General features: G+C 28.0%; 1 protein-coding gene across 1 annotated transcript in view; it reads right to left on the bottom strand.

Moving 5' to 3' along the window:
* The window catches only part of LOC132917984 (transcription termination factor 3, mitochondrial), a 235294-nt gene that overhangs the window by 172091 nt on the left and 48134 nt on the right, over positions 1 to 15069 (bottom strand). The window lies entirely within an intron of this gene.

The following is a 15069-nucleotide window of genomic DNA, read 5'->3' as shown; positions in this document are numbered from 1 at the left end:
TAAACATCATCCGATTATTATTTCTTGTCAACACACAACCCGAGCATATTTGTTATTCTTATTGTTACATCGATAATCCACAGTAATTATACTACATAAAAAATGTATCCAGTTTAAAAAGTAAATAAGCTATTTGTGTTTGATATAATACAATTTCGACAGCGATATGAACAAGCTACTGTTTAACCGGAATTGTACATTTTAGGTGTTTTATAGCACTCCAAATAGTAATAATTAGCAAATATTTTCGAGTTATTAATCGTTTCCAGTTTTGTTTGAGTATATTAGATTGAAACCCCTATTTAAAAAATAGGGTTGTCGAGAAACTTATTAGAGACGTTAATAATATATACAAAAAAAAACCATAAATATCATAGACCATTTAAATGTGTAGTACCTATGGACCCTATAGTTGTCCAGTTGTGCTCGGTGTATCTGATGAAAAAATATATATAGTATATATATTATACATACAATATATATCTTGCGTATAAACAACAAAAATGAAATAATGGTAGTATTGTAATTAGATTTATTTCGTCTCTGTTAATTTTTTCATCGTCACGAACCACCGCGTATTATTGTTTATATTTTGTATGTATTATTTCCGCTGTGGCAATTCGGAAACGGACATTTCGAAAGAACTTTGACGAGGAGGAGAAAGATTAGAAGTGAAGAAAAACCCGAATAATAATGCGTCTTTATTGTACGGCGAAGCACGAGAAATATAAATACACAACAACAACAAAGGTGCGTGCGCGTCTTTTTGGGTCTTTTCTTAACGGTTTTCAATTCAATATACATATAATATATATGTATATATAGGTATATTACAATAATAATTATACATTGTAATAATATACATTATACAGAGAGACGAGCGTACACAACTGTAGTTCATATATTATATAGGCGTGTATAGGTACATATTATTATGTATATAGGTACGCGCGTTGTAGTCTCTTTGAAAATAATGATGATGATGATAATAATAATAATACACAACAAAAACGGGTGTACGTCGTCGGTGTAGCAGTTTCACGCGCACGTTATTTTAATAAAATATTATGAATATACGTACATGAATACATAATAATATATAGTGTTCGAATTAGGTCACCAGGGATCGGGTTAAATATAATATGTATAAATTATTTATATCTTTCATCGATATTTAATAATATGTATATAAATATATTATGTTACGCACATATAGGTACCACCCCGATCGGTGGCCGGAAATCTTGTTATGAATACGATTTCTATCGAAAACGAAAATCGTCGCTCTATACTCAACCGGCTGGGCGGCAAGTGCGCGAAACCTGCATCATTGATGATACGGTGGCGTGGGAGAATATTTAATTTTTTTACCAGTCGCATCTGTGAGATAAAAAAAAAATGTCATAAGCCGGATCTACCTGATGCGTTATGCCCTGTAAACCGTATTCATTTATCTAGGCTACAAGACGAAATGATTTATATCTCTTTCATCGTGCAGCGTGGAAAAGCTTAAGAAATAAAAACGAGATCGGCAGACGCGACAATATTTTAATATAACCGATGATATTATGTATAGATTTTCCACACGCAAAGTACGCACACACAATTCGTATACTCTCGCAGGGTTTTTAAAATGCGAACCGACGGCGGTGTCCCCGACGTCATAATAATATACGTATATTATATATTATAATATTATGCAGTGCGTATACGCGTCAAATAACGTCGAGAAAAAAGTAAAAACCATTTTTTTTTTCATTTCGAACGCGTGTGATACATATTATAAGCGTTGCGGACATGTGCGAGACGGTGCAGCGACAGCTATATAGTATATACGTGTGTGTGTGTGTGTGTGTGTGTGTTGCACCTAACCCTTCACAGTTCACGCGTATACGCTCATACACACACACACACACACACACTATTCGTATGTATAATATAACTGAGTATTAGTAGTGGTGGCGGAGGCTGTGGTGGAGGTGGCTGCACAGGTGCGCGTTTCTATATGCGTGTAAACTATATAAATATATATATATATACTATATACGTATATACACGAGGCGGAAGGCTCCCGTCTTACGCAATCCGAATCACTGCGTGTTTATAGCGTGGAGAGGAAGCTGGTGGCGGTCGCCCGAGACCCGTCGTCGTACTATATAATATTATTATTATTATTATTATTATTACTACAGCTACTATATATGTATATAATATATACGGGAGGAAGAAGAGATGGGTTTTTTCTTCTTCTTCTTCTTCTCACCACCTGCCCGCTTTTCCCACGCTTCTCTCGCACTCACCGCCGCCGCCTCGGTGCTCGTCGCTCATCGCCGCCGCGTATATTATATATTATATATACAATACACACACACACACACACACACACACTCTATATATCGTTCGCCCTTCTCGTTACCCGCCGCCACACCAGATGGCCTCCGCCCCGTAATTAAATCGGACACACACCATCTGCACACACACACACACACACACACAACCCTTAATCACGGCGATAACTGCGTGTGTGTGTGTGTGTGTGTATAGGCTCGCGCGTTAATCTCCTGGCCGCGATCTCCGAGCTCAGCATCGTATCGTCCTATATATATATAGCGCGTCGTACATTATACGCGCGTGTGTATAGATATATAAGCGCCGAGGTATGGATTGCGCGTCCGTCCGCATCACTCAAGTTTTCGCGTCCCGTGTCATATGTCGCATTATGATATACACGTGGGAACTTGTGACATTCTACACTCGGCGGCGTATTTGGGACGGTGGTGGGTGGCGGGGGAGGGTGAACTCGGTGGTCAGTTGCTCCGGGGGCGCCGTATCCCGAGCCCGCGAATAAGGGACGCCCGGGTCGAGTAAAATGTATAATATACTATAATATAATATTGTATTATTGTACGCGGTGACTTATAATAATATTATATTAATATGTTTTACGAGTTTTGTTTCGAATTTCTAACAGAACTACTTATATAGACACACTAAAGACAATAGTTGTTCGCCCAAGCCGTTGTAACTAAATAATAATGATATATTTTAATACCATTTTTTAATAACTATCGTTTTTTTTATTGGGGCACAAATCAGTGAAAAGTGGGACGGTAGCATCGGGCGGATGCTGCAGATAAAACGAGCGATACGCTACGGAAACGTCTATTTTCTGAGAAAAGTCTTTAGAGGAAAAATCTAGGTGAACGTATGTACAAATATTAAATATTGTCATACTTTTGGTAAATGACGTATTTTCCACAGGACATTTTGTTTTTTGCTCATCGATCTAATAAAAGCGTATGGCGTTGTCGTGAGCATATATATTTTAATCGTACCTGTGTGTCGTAGTTACTATATTTATTTAAAATCGATTACGTTGTAAGTTATAATCTATTATTTTTTTTTTAATAAATTCGTTCTCAAGTATACTATAATATATTATCTATTATAGTATAGGTAATTAAAATTATTATTATTATTTTATTAATTATTACCTTCTACACTGTAGCTATTAAATTCTATATCAAAATACTACCATAAAAGTCTTTAGTCTTTAACAATAATGTACGTCATGTTTATTGTTAACCTAGTAATATCACAATACTGTTCATATGGTACAACTGGTCTTCGGGTTTCAATCACCGTCGCTCTTCGTGACTGCTAATAAGTTTTTTAATGTTCCCATTAAGTCGATCCAAAAGGTTAGGTTTATACTAAAACACTTTCAACTTCAGATTTTTTTATTAACAAAAGAGACCAAACATGCTAAAACTGGATTATGCCGAACCCTCACCCATTATCCACTAAATTGTATACTCAACACATAGATAAAATAATGTTGACCACCTCTAAAATATAATTCAACATTCAAAGTTTCTAAAATCAAAATATTATTATGTCATTGCCGAACTGATACTTTGTAGAGACGTAGCTATCGTAGGTTTTTTAATAGCACCAACAATATAAGATACTCACCAAAATCGTATATATTATTACGTATGCCATGAAATAGTCCTCGAAACTTCATTGATATAATATACCTATTGTGCCATTTGAGTTTCGCGACTATTCATTGGAAACTCGAACGCATTATGAATAGATTTTTATCAATCTTCACGCTCACGCCTTTAGCAGACGTGTTGTGTTCATCGTTTATTATTATCATCGTTATGGTTAAATAAATATATTTTTTAGAGTGTGAATGGGAAATATTAATTTTTATTGTTTTTTTTTTAAATTTAATTCGAATACCTAATATATTTCTTTTCATATTTAATGTAGTAATGCGATTTATTAAAATACCTCACCTAGATATAATAATATACTATAGGCACAAAATTTATCAAACCGTTTAAATTTCCGTATTTATATGACATTAGCAAAACATTATAAATTATTTTCGATACGTGTTTTATTATAATGTAAATAATTGCTTACCATCACATAATATTTGCGGGGAACTCAAAATATATGTTCATCACTAAATTAACTGTATCATGGTGACCACGGGTTGAGACCATTTTAGCATTTTGTACATATCTGTACTCATTTTATAAAATATTATAATAATAGAGACGAATCTTTTGATTGCAGTTGCATGTCTGCAACTATCAAAATATACCTATTTGAAAATTTGTTTAAAAATCTTTATTTTAATTTGATGAGCTTCGAGTAAATTTTGATCTGGACATGACACTGAATTACTGTAGTGGATATAAAAACAATAATTGCATGTTTAATGTTTTGAGCATATTTTAATAAGTACTGTAGTTGTTTAGAATGCTCGATGCAAATATAGTAAGCGAGACTTGGACATATTATATCATAAATGTAAGTTAACTCAAACATAATCTAAATAAATTTAGCCTCAATTTAGTTCTACTTTTTAATACGTATTAATGCAGTTAAGCTTGTATCTCCAGGTAAATGTATGGCAGTAAGAATCTTCAGATGCGTATGCAAGAAGCTGTTTAAGGAGTTCACTCCCACCCCGAAATTTCAAGAAATTATTAAGTAAGTATGTTTTATAGAGTAAAAGTGGTTTCTATCAATGAATTTCTAATTAGAAATATATATATATGAAAATGTACAACCTTTTAAAGTGAAGTAAATTAAATTTAAAACATTTAATATTATTTTTCATTTATTTTTTTTTCACTGCCATTTTAGGTGTGGCTGCGACACGCGTTCACAAATAAAAACATAACGTACGGATTTAATACAATTTCTATACGTCGTCAAATTTTTGTAAGTACCTGCGTTGAACGGCCCGTGAGCATACGATAACGATTAAAAAACGTACGAGCAAACAATCGACGAAACCTAGCTACTACCTATATATACTATTATAGTACCTACGCATATAGTGCGGGCGGCGTGCCACCACGCATCAATCGGTAATTTCTGGATCAAATCCAAGAAATTTGGTATTAATGCCCCGAGAAATCATAGGCAACGATCAACTTGTTAAAAATGTTTACTTCAGATAAACATCAACTATAAATCAAACATTAAAAACACATTTTTTATTTTGTGTTGAAGGCGACAGTAGAATTACAATTATTTAAATAGAGAATTGTTTTAATTTAAAACTTTAACATCTATTGTCTACACAACTACCTATATATTCTATAACTTAAACATTTTGCCCAGATAACCCATTAGCAACAATTTAATATATTTCTAAATGTTAATGTTTCTATATTAGTTTTCAAAACAAAATTATTAAGAGTATAGGTATTAAAATACTAAACAGTAACCGACGATTTATTTAATATCACATAAGTATATTTCTCCGATCGTGGTTATTGGAGGACAGTAAAATATTATTGTCACATGTCGATAATAATATCCATCATCACTAAAAAAATAGTTGTCTATGCTTTAAAGTTTAAATACCTATTAGATTCAATGTATTTAAATATAACAAATATAATGTATGATTAAATGTTAATCCACGTCATATCTAGCGAAGTATTCAATGTATCCATCTATAAGGGAGATCATCTATGTCATATTTTTGGAGACGTCTTTGCAACGGGGATGGTTTTGCTTTAATGCTTGGTGCATCCCGGGTGGTATTAAAACGATAGGCTTAAACAGTTAAACATGACATCTTCTATAATCGAACTATGACCAATTAACGTGTCTGTTGACCAAGGGATTTCACTGGCGACTCTAGAGTCTAGACACTGTAAAAGTCAGTGTTTCAGACTCCAGTTCAGAATCTGTCGGACACAGTTCCATTTGCGTTATATCTTATATACCATCCGAAACAATTAAAAAAAGTACAATAAAAAGTAATAACAAAAAAAACACGCAATAATAAAATCGTTATAAATACGGCAATGATAAAAAAAATGCACATATTTAAATAAGAGTAAATTAATGGACGAATATTTATTTGTTAACTGCGAGAGAGATTTCTCTATTCACCATTGATGGACCTATTACTTTTAGACACCGTTGAAAAATAAACATTAAATAGAACCCAGTAAAATATAGTATCTAATGCAAGTATACAAGTATAGTGTCTTCTAAATAATATAAGTACGAGTAATATTATATAATATCCATTTTATTGGGTACCATTAATGTACTTATTCCATTTAAATATATCCACGAACGTAACATTTCTATTTAAAAAAAACGTTATAAAATCTAACATGAAAAATGTTAAATGATTTATTTATGATATGGTAATTTAAAATAAATAAAATTTAGATTTATTTATCGACACAAAATATACAGATGCCAGATGCATACTAAAAAATGGATTACATTTTAATCAGACTAGCTTTTCGATCTTCGGATTTTTTTTTAAGAATGTCGTCATACATAAAATCATAATTATAATTATTAATTTATAATTTATAATAATATATATTTTAAAATATTTTAACGAGTTAAAACATACATTTAAAAATTATGAAATATGGAGTTCTTAAAATGTATATATTTTTTTATAATTTTATATAATATTGTAAACGTATTTAAGTTTAATTCAATAAACAATTATACCGTATGTGTTCAAATATTTCAACATTTTTTTAATTGGTGTAAACTTATTAAATATGAATAATATGATTACATTTAAGTAATTTTTATTTTTGCACTCAATAGAAACGTATAATAATAAATAATAAAATATATTATTGACAACATTATAATAACCAATATTTATATTAATTAGAATAATTTTTTCATGATTGTGTTTAGATTTTCACTTATATTGTTATTCTGAAATATAAATTATATTACACTTGTAAATAACAAAAGCAACTAAAAAATATCTCATTGAAATAGCGTGCTATTTAAAAAAAAGTACTAGAACTACAATATTTAATCATAGTGATTAGCTAACATTAATAAAATGACGGGCTGCTAAATTATACAACGCCGACAACTAGTGGATTATGAAAAAATGTTATAAGCAGCCAACTATAACTATAATTGATACTAAAATTTACTTGAATATCTTATTAACTTATAGAAATAACACCAATTTAGTTTTTGTAATAACACCTAATAATGTCTCAGTAATAGTATTATTAATGATTACAATCGAATTCTCAAAGATTACTCTATTCGTGTACTTTTTTTGGTGAGTAGGCATGTATATATAAGCAAGTGTGTATGTGTGTGTATGTGTGTATCGAATCCGATACTAGATTAAATATCTAGGTACTGTCAATTCGGGTACACTATTCACTAGTGTCCAAAATTTGGACTCCAAATTGCTATACCAATAGGTAGGCTTGTCATTCGCCCTAGCTTTAACAGTATGTCCCAATGTCCAGGGTGGCAGGGTCTATGATTCAGTTTGTCCTGGTTAATAGAAACTGGTCTGTAAAATAAATGTTAGTTTAACTTGTAATGAATCTTACGAAAAAATTCATTCAAGTGAAAAGTATCTAGTATATAAACAACTATAAAAATTATATTATTTATACTTAACTACTAAAATATTGAATAACTATAATGTCTATAAAATACTACCGATAATTAATAAATAATAACGTATTAATGTATCTTTGTATTAGTTAATAAATATTTAAATAAAAAAAGAATATATATTTATTTTCATATAAGCATAACATAAAAAAAATCATGTTTGGTGTCTCAATTTGGGGATTTTAAAATTTGGCATTCTACCAATAGGCTATAGAATTCTAAAAATTTAGTACGTTTTAAATATTACGTTTCCTAGGATTCCAGAAAATGGAAGTATACATTTAAATATTAAGACTTAGAGGGTTGGCAATACAAACCAGTTGTATGTAAATATATTTAATGCTTTTAACTCATATTCAATTAACATTGTCTAACCAAGACTAAGAACTAATTGATATGCCTAATATTTCATACATATATTTATTATAGATATTAATAATAAAATAGGTTAGGAAACCAGCAGTAATTTATTATTTTTTTTATTGAACACGAATATTATAAAACAGCGTCTACTATAATTACAATTTGATTAAATATTTTCGTTTAAAATCCTAGAACAATAAAATATAATTAGTTGGATTTTTTATGAGTAAGCAGATAAGTTATAAAATTGATTAATTTTTAGATTTGTTTAACTCTATCACATACTTCCAAGTACTTCCTATTACTCATCGATGTTATTTAAGCCGAATGATAAATAATGGGCCACTATTTTTTTTTCAAATTCCATTAATGTTAATCATTAGCTACACTTATTAGAAAATTAATAACCCGTGAAAAATTAGGAATGCGCATTATACCATATAACACTATAACATATAAGGACAAATTAATTATCATAATTATAAAATTTGTACACTTTTATTGTTTAAATATTTAAAATATTTTAATTCAAAATATTATAAGGAGTTCATACAATAAGTATTGATTTTAGTATAACTTTTATAATAATTATATCATAAGTTTATTATATTGTGTTATGAATAATGTTATTATGATGTTGGTAAATAAAATAATAATGTATTAGTAGATATTTATTAAACACTCAAATCTTATTTATTATGTTTCAAAATTCACTATTTTTAATACTTCGTTCATTTCATTACAGGATGGGATAATAATATAAGTTTCTTACGTGCATTATAACTCAAAACTTAAAAGTATCAAAATTATATTAAATGTAACTCAAATCATGCACAATTTACATAGTATGCAAACAAAATAATTTTCCCTGGCACTTTTATGGATTCTGAAGGATCGTGAAGAAACTGGTTTATCGATTTGAAATTGGATGTGTAATGACTAATTTGAGTTTTAATTTTAAAAAACTGACCAGTTGGCCGTGACGAAGAAATCAGAAGAACGAACAATAAAATGTCGTTTGTGGTATCCTGCGCACGTATTGGATTACCGTATTTTATAAATAAATGAAAAGGCTTTTATCACTACTAAATGCTAACTGTTAATGTACTTACTGAATAGTAATAATTTTATTATTCCTTAGCCATCTACGTTTCTTTGAGATTTCGACGGTTACCCGTATTTAAGGTTGGTATAGGGGTACATATAATATTATTATGTTATTGTAATATATTAATATAGTATAATATAATACTATATTTTTACCATTTTTTTTTATGTTGACCATACTAATAATATATATAATTTAAAATATAATAAGTTAGTGTGGTTGCTAAGTTGTTACATTATAAATATTATAACTCGATCATAATAATATGTATAATAAAATATATTCTGACCATTTTATTTTACTTAACTTCAACGTAATATTTTGTAATTTTAATCAAATTCTGATTTTTAGAATTTATAAAGATGTGTTATAAGTTATAACTATGTTTTTTATTATTTAAATTTGTTATACAGTTTAAGAGTGTTTTGTGATCATACAAACACTTTTTTCAATTTATTTTTACTATAGATTGTTAGCATGTAATTTTTTTTAATATTGATGTATGTATATCAAGATTCTAACAAGTATTGTTTAAGTTATTAATCGATAAACTAACGAAAATAGTCCTTGAAAGTGGTTTACAAAAATATAAAACAGATGTAATTTTGGATATAACATTTACCTTTTAATTATTATACTCCCGACTATTTTTAAAAATTATAAAATGTTGATTGATTAATATTAATTAGGGACTCAAGTGTTCAATTCATTATAACGAGATAGCCCCCATAACTTCCATACCTATTGGCTGTTATCATGGACCTTTATCTATTATCCTTAGTATACAAAATTAATTAATTCAAGAATGACAAGCTCAAATTTCGATCTAGATACATCAATATTTTCAGATAAATCATCTATTTAATAATTCATTAGAAAAAAGGTAATTTTTAAAAAATAAGTCGCAGGCATTGCCACAGAACCTCACTTAGGTGGTTTAAAAATCCTTAGTATTTAAAAATATGGCACTTAGGTATACTTAAAATTTTCAAAAAAAAACATAATTTGAATAAATATAGGGGTGTAATTATGTGATAATTGTTGGTGAGCACCATTTATATTGTTTTATAATTTTCACCTATTTGTTTAAAATTAGGCGAGGCCGTTAAAAGAGGAGTAGAATTTGATAAGTTCCTCTATCCGTCAAACCAAAATGAATACGAAATATACAATGATATTTTATGTTTTTAGCAACTTTAGGCAAATTTAAACTATAATATAAAACCATCTAGTACTAAAACGTAAACATAATATATTTATTTCACTTTGCTTTCATATTATTCGAATACAAATGTACATCATTCATCAAATTCACATGAGTATAATATAAGTATGTACCTAAGCTGTAATACCAATTATTATATGATCTGCCCGTGTACATTGTAACCGTTAGATTCTAGATCAATGTATATATACTATATAATATGGTGTTTAATTGTATATTTCTGGCAGTTAATATTAATATGATATCATATCGACAATATTTCAGGAAGTATTGACTACATCTAATAAAATAAATGTCCGCCGAGCTTCAATTCCTACTCGTTTACCTACTGTTCTCTGCACGAGATACGGTGATCCGTTTTTACAGACCACAGCGCACTATAATATTATTATACATTTTAGAACGTTAAATTTTGATTCTTGCGCGTCAAGATTTAGAATACAATACAAATACAAATTTTTTACGGCTTTTGGTGCGTTTATATTTAACTATTATGTATTGTCAGTGTGCAGACAAGATACACGATTTGGTGAAATTTAACGTACGGCGAGACATTATGGGAGATAAGAATTATAAGTGTGTTTACCTTTACTAGCTGTTATACAATATTATGCTACTTAGTATTTACTGGCTGTAAAATAATATGGAGAAAACAATTATACTTATTTGGTATTATACTTGTAATACGTAAATATTATATTGCCATGTGACAACATTGCACCACAAAAAAACAGTTGTATATATATATATATATATATATATATATATATATTTATATGTGTGTGTGTGTGTGTACTATTAAACATTAATACAGTCGTCAAGCAGTATGCGTAATCATTGTTTGCAACGTGTACCTACCTACATTGTAGCAGGGAAATGAAAACGAATATTGTGACAATAAATCGGAAGGCTCGATGTGTAGACGTGTAGTAGATTTTTATTATACGATATTTCAACGTTGAGTAAGCCATAAGACAGCTAATAGTTACTTTAAAATTAAATTTATAATGATAAGTTTGTGTATAATACGAAAAAACGATTCTGCATAAGAATGAAAAGGAGACCAGTGGTTCATTGAATATTTATCAGTATCTATTTGTAGACATATCTGAAAGATAGTTTATGTGTTATTATATTATGTTTACATTAATAATAGTGTTTTCAATGTAGGTTGAACTAATTTTCGTAAAAAAACATAAAAGTTATAACTCATAGAAGTCGATACTGATGACGTACCGCAGAATAGTATGAATAGGTTCATATTAGTATGTTTAGTTTAAAAATCGTCTAAATATTTTTTAAATTTCATTGTGTACAAAATATAATAAAAATAAAAAATTCAAATATTTACAATCTAAATTTTTTAAATTATAATAAAATAACTAAAATCAATGAATTTAAAAAAGTTGTAATTATTTTTGTTAAATCTGAAAAAATAAAACGCATATGAAAAAGTGTGTTAGTTGATATTTTTAAATTAATATAAAAATAACGTACTATTAGAAACTTTAAATTACAATTTCATTGAATTTAATGAATTTACGACAATCAAGTAGTTTCCAAATTGTCAAGATTCTGATGGTTTTTATTAATGTATTTTTTTACGCATAAAAAAAATGTGCTTTAATTTTTGATATTTTAAACTTCTTTATGAATAATTTATGACGTGTTTATATTATCTAATCAAGTTTTTTAACTTAAGAAACTAAAATACTAAAAATTTCAAGTATCTATAAATATAAATAAATTAACTTAAAAAGAACCAAAATACTATATACATATTATTATGTATATATATATATACTCTTCTTTGAATTATAAAAACAACAAAAAAAATAGATTTTGTCAAAAAAATGATATTTAAAAATTCCTGTTTTTCACTACTTCTTATTAGTTTTTCTCAAGTATTAAGAAAACCACAAATTTTTATGTGGATCAAATTATTATTACCTACTAAAAACATCCCTTAACTTTACTCCAAATTGGATCAAATTATCTGCTCCAAAACGTGACAGCAGATACAAAAGACATACGTCATGTGTACATAGATTATAGAATGTATAAGTATTAGGTATGTATTGTTGGTTATTGTTATTATAGCGAATATACCCATAGACCACAGGTCCACAACAACCCAACCCATATGAAAGGTTTTCAGCTTTGTAAATGGGCCATCATAAATATATAAGGAGGCACGTATTTTCGATACGCCTGCATTCAATATAACTACCTATAAAAATGATTCTTTTTGAGTTTCGAGAAAGTATATATGGTATATTCAACAAACATGAAAAAAAATTGACAGTTTTTTTGACGGGTACGCACCCCTAGTTCGGCACCATAATAATACAATACGAATATAATCAAATCTTATAATAATATAATATAAGGTGTGTACCTATTATGTATAAATGTATAGCCAGACAAATAAAAATAACAACAAGTTAGGTTAGCTTTTTTTATAGTTGTCATGTATGTGTTTAAAGGCTAAAATAGATAAATTATTTTCAAAAATCTTAAATACACTCGGTAAAATATTATACATGAATCTTTTTATTTTATTAAAACTTATGACGATGATAATCGTCAATAATCAATGTGAAATTGACCATCCATCTATCATCTTCGTGTTGAATGCACAATAATTCATTTCTTAAAAAGAAAAAAAATAAGTTTTAAATATTTTTATTACCTATACCAACTAGTTTTTACATTTTCCGACATTGTTCATCGATTGATTTTGCAGACTTCTTTACAAAATTTAAGAAACTCTTACCAGTCTTACTAGGAGATTCTTTACGACTTAATATTCCATTCCTATGCGTAATTAATTTTAAATATACGAGTATACTTAGGTATTGAAAATAATTATCAAAATAAAACTAGTTAAATTAAATAAGAGTAATAACTAGTAAGTATATAATAATATATAAATGCATTTTATTCAATGAAAATAAAAATATTGTACGTTATATTACAATACACAAAATGTTAAGTCATTCATATATCTATCTCACAAAAATTTATAATATGAATAATTTTTATAAATTAAATGTGTGTTTAATAAAGCTAATATAGACTTGGAAACTATTGAAACAATTGACACCAAATTTTGAACGCATATTCCTTGTGGCTTATATACATAAAATAACCATTATAGGTTAATATAAGTCTAATAGTTTTAGTTATCTATAGGTATATAAGTTTGTAATATTGGTTACTGTTTGTATAATATTGTAGCTTATCGTCTCAAAAACTATTTGACTGTTTTTTTTTTCAAAAATGTCATAACTATATTAGGAAAATTCAGAGTACCTATTATCTTTAACTATGTTCGAAAATATACCGAATGCTTTCTTCAATCCAAAACATTCGGAATATCATCTCGTTCGAAATAGTTCATAAAACGAGGTAAGTACACCGACACTTATTTGCGGCAAATTATTTGCACGTGAATTGTAATACTCGTAGCCCGTAGCCCGTTCTATAAAACCGAGATACACCAATATAATCCCATATTTTATATTTGTTAATTTTTTCCCCGGGCAGTCAGGTCATACAGCTATTTTATAATTAAATAAAATAGTAACATAAATAAATAGTTAAAATAATATTTATATTTATATTTATTTATAAATATAACAGTAATCTAAATTTTTTATAATTAAATTTTTAAAAATTATTTTATATTTTTTTAATATTATATCATTTGAATTTTAAAGCCGTTGGGGAATAACCTATTTAGTAATGTCAATATTCTAGAATAAAAACTATTTTTATTCCATGAAAACCCTGAAATTGTTTATATAATTTTGTGTTGCTAGGTATATTATGATTATATTCATATGGATTCATTTCATTTTATCGCTTTGTCCGATAAACATTCTCCCATACCAATATTTGTTTTTTCAATCTATTAAATTAAAATTTATATTATGATAATAATTGTTTTATGAAATTATTTTTATATTTTATGTTTAATTATTATGTACTTTTTACATTTACAATTTACGAACAAGAAAAGCAAATCGACATAAGATTTTCAGTGACAAGTCTTGAGGTGTTAAATTATAAGACTATATAATATTATGTATAATAATATTTATTTTTATTTTTCTAAAATTAATTAAAAACATAAGTCATTATTGTAGATTAAATGTCATTATCCGAAATCATGAGGTCAATAAAAAGTTTGAATTTAAAAACATTGACAATTTCAAAAATAATTGATAAAAAAAGAAAAGAAAATGTGGAATTAAAAATCAGTCTTAATAGATTAAACACAAAAATACAAAAACAAAGTTGACCAAAGCATAACACACAAACAATTTTAGGCTAAAACTAATATTTAATAATTTTTAGTTTCGACTAAAAAAAAGTTATTGAGTGAAATTAATAATATTGATAAAACCAAAAAAGA

This window comes from Rhopalosiphum padi, chromosome 1, assembly GCF_020882245.1.
Source record: "Rhopalosiphum padi isolate XX-2018 chromosome 1, ASM2088224v1, whole genome shotgun sequence".
Lineage (NCBI taxonomy): Eukaryota > Metazoa > Arthropoda > Insecta > Hemiptera > Aphididae > Rhopalosiphum > Rhopalosiphum padi.
Note: the sequence above shows the minus strand (reverse complement) of the source record. Positions and strands in the feature narration are given on the sequence as shown.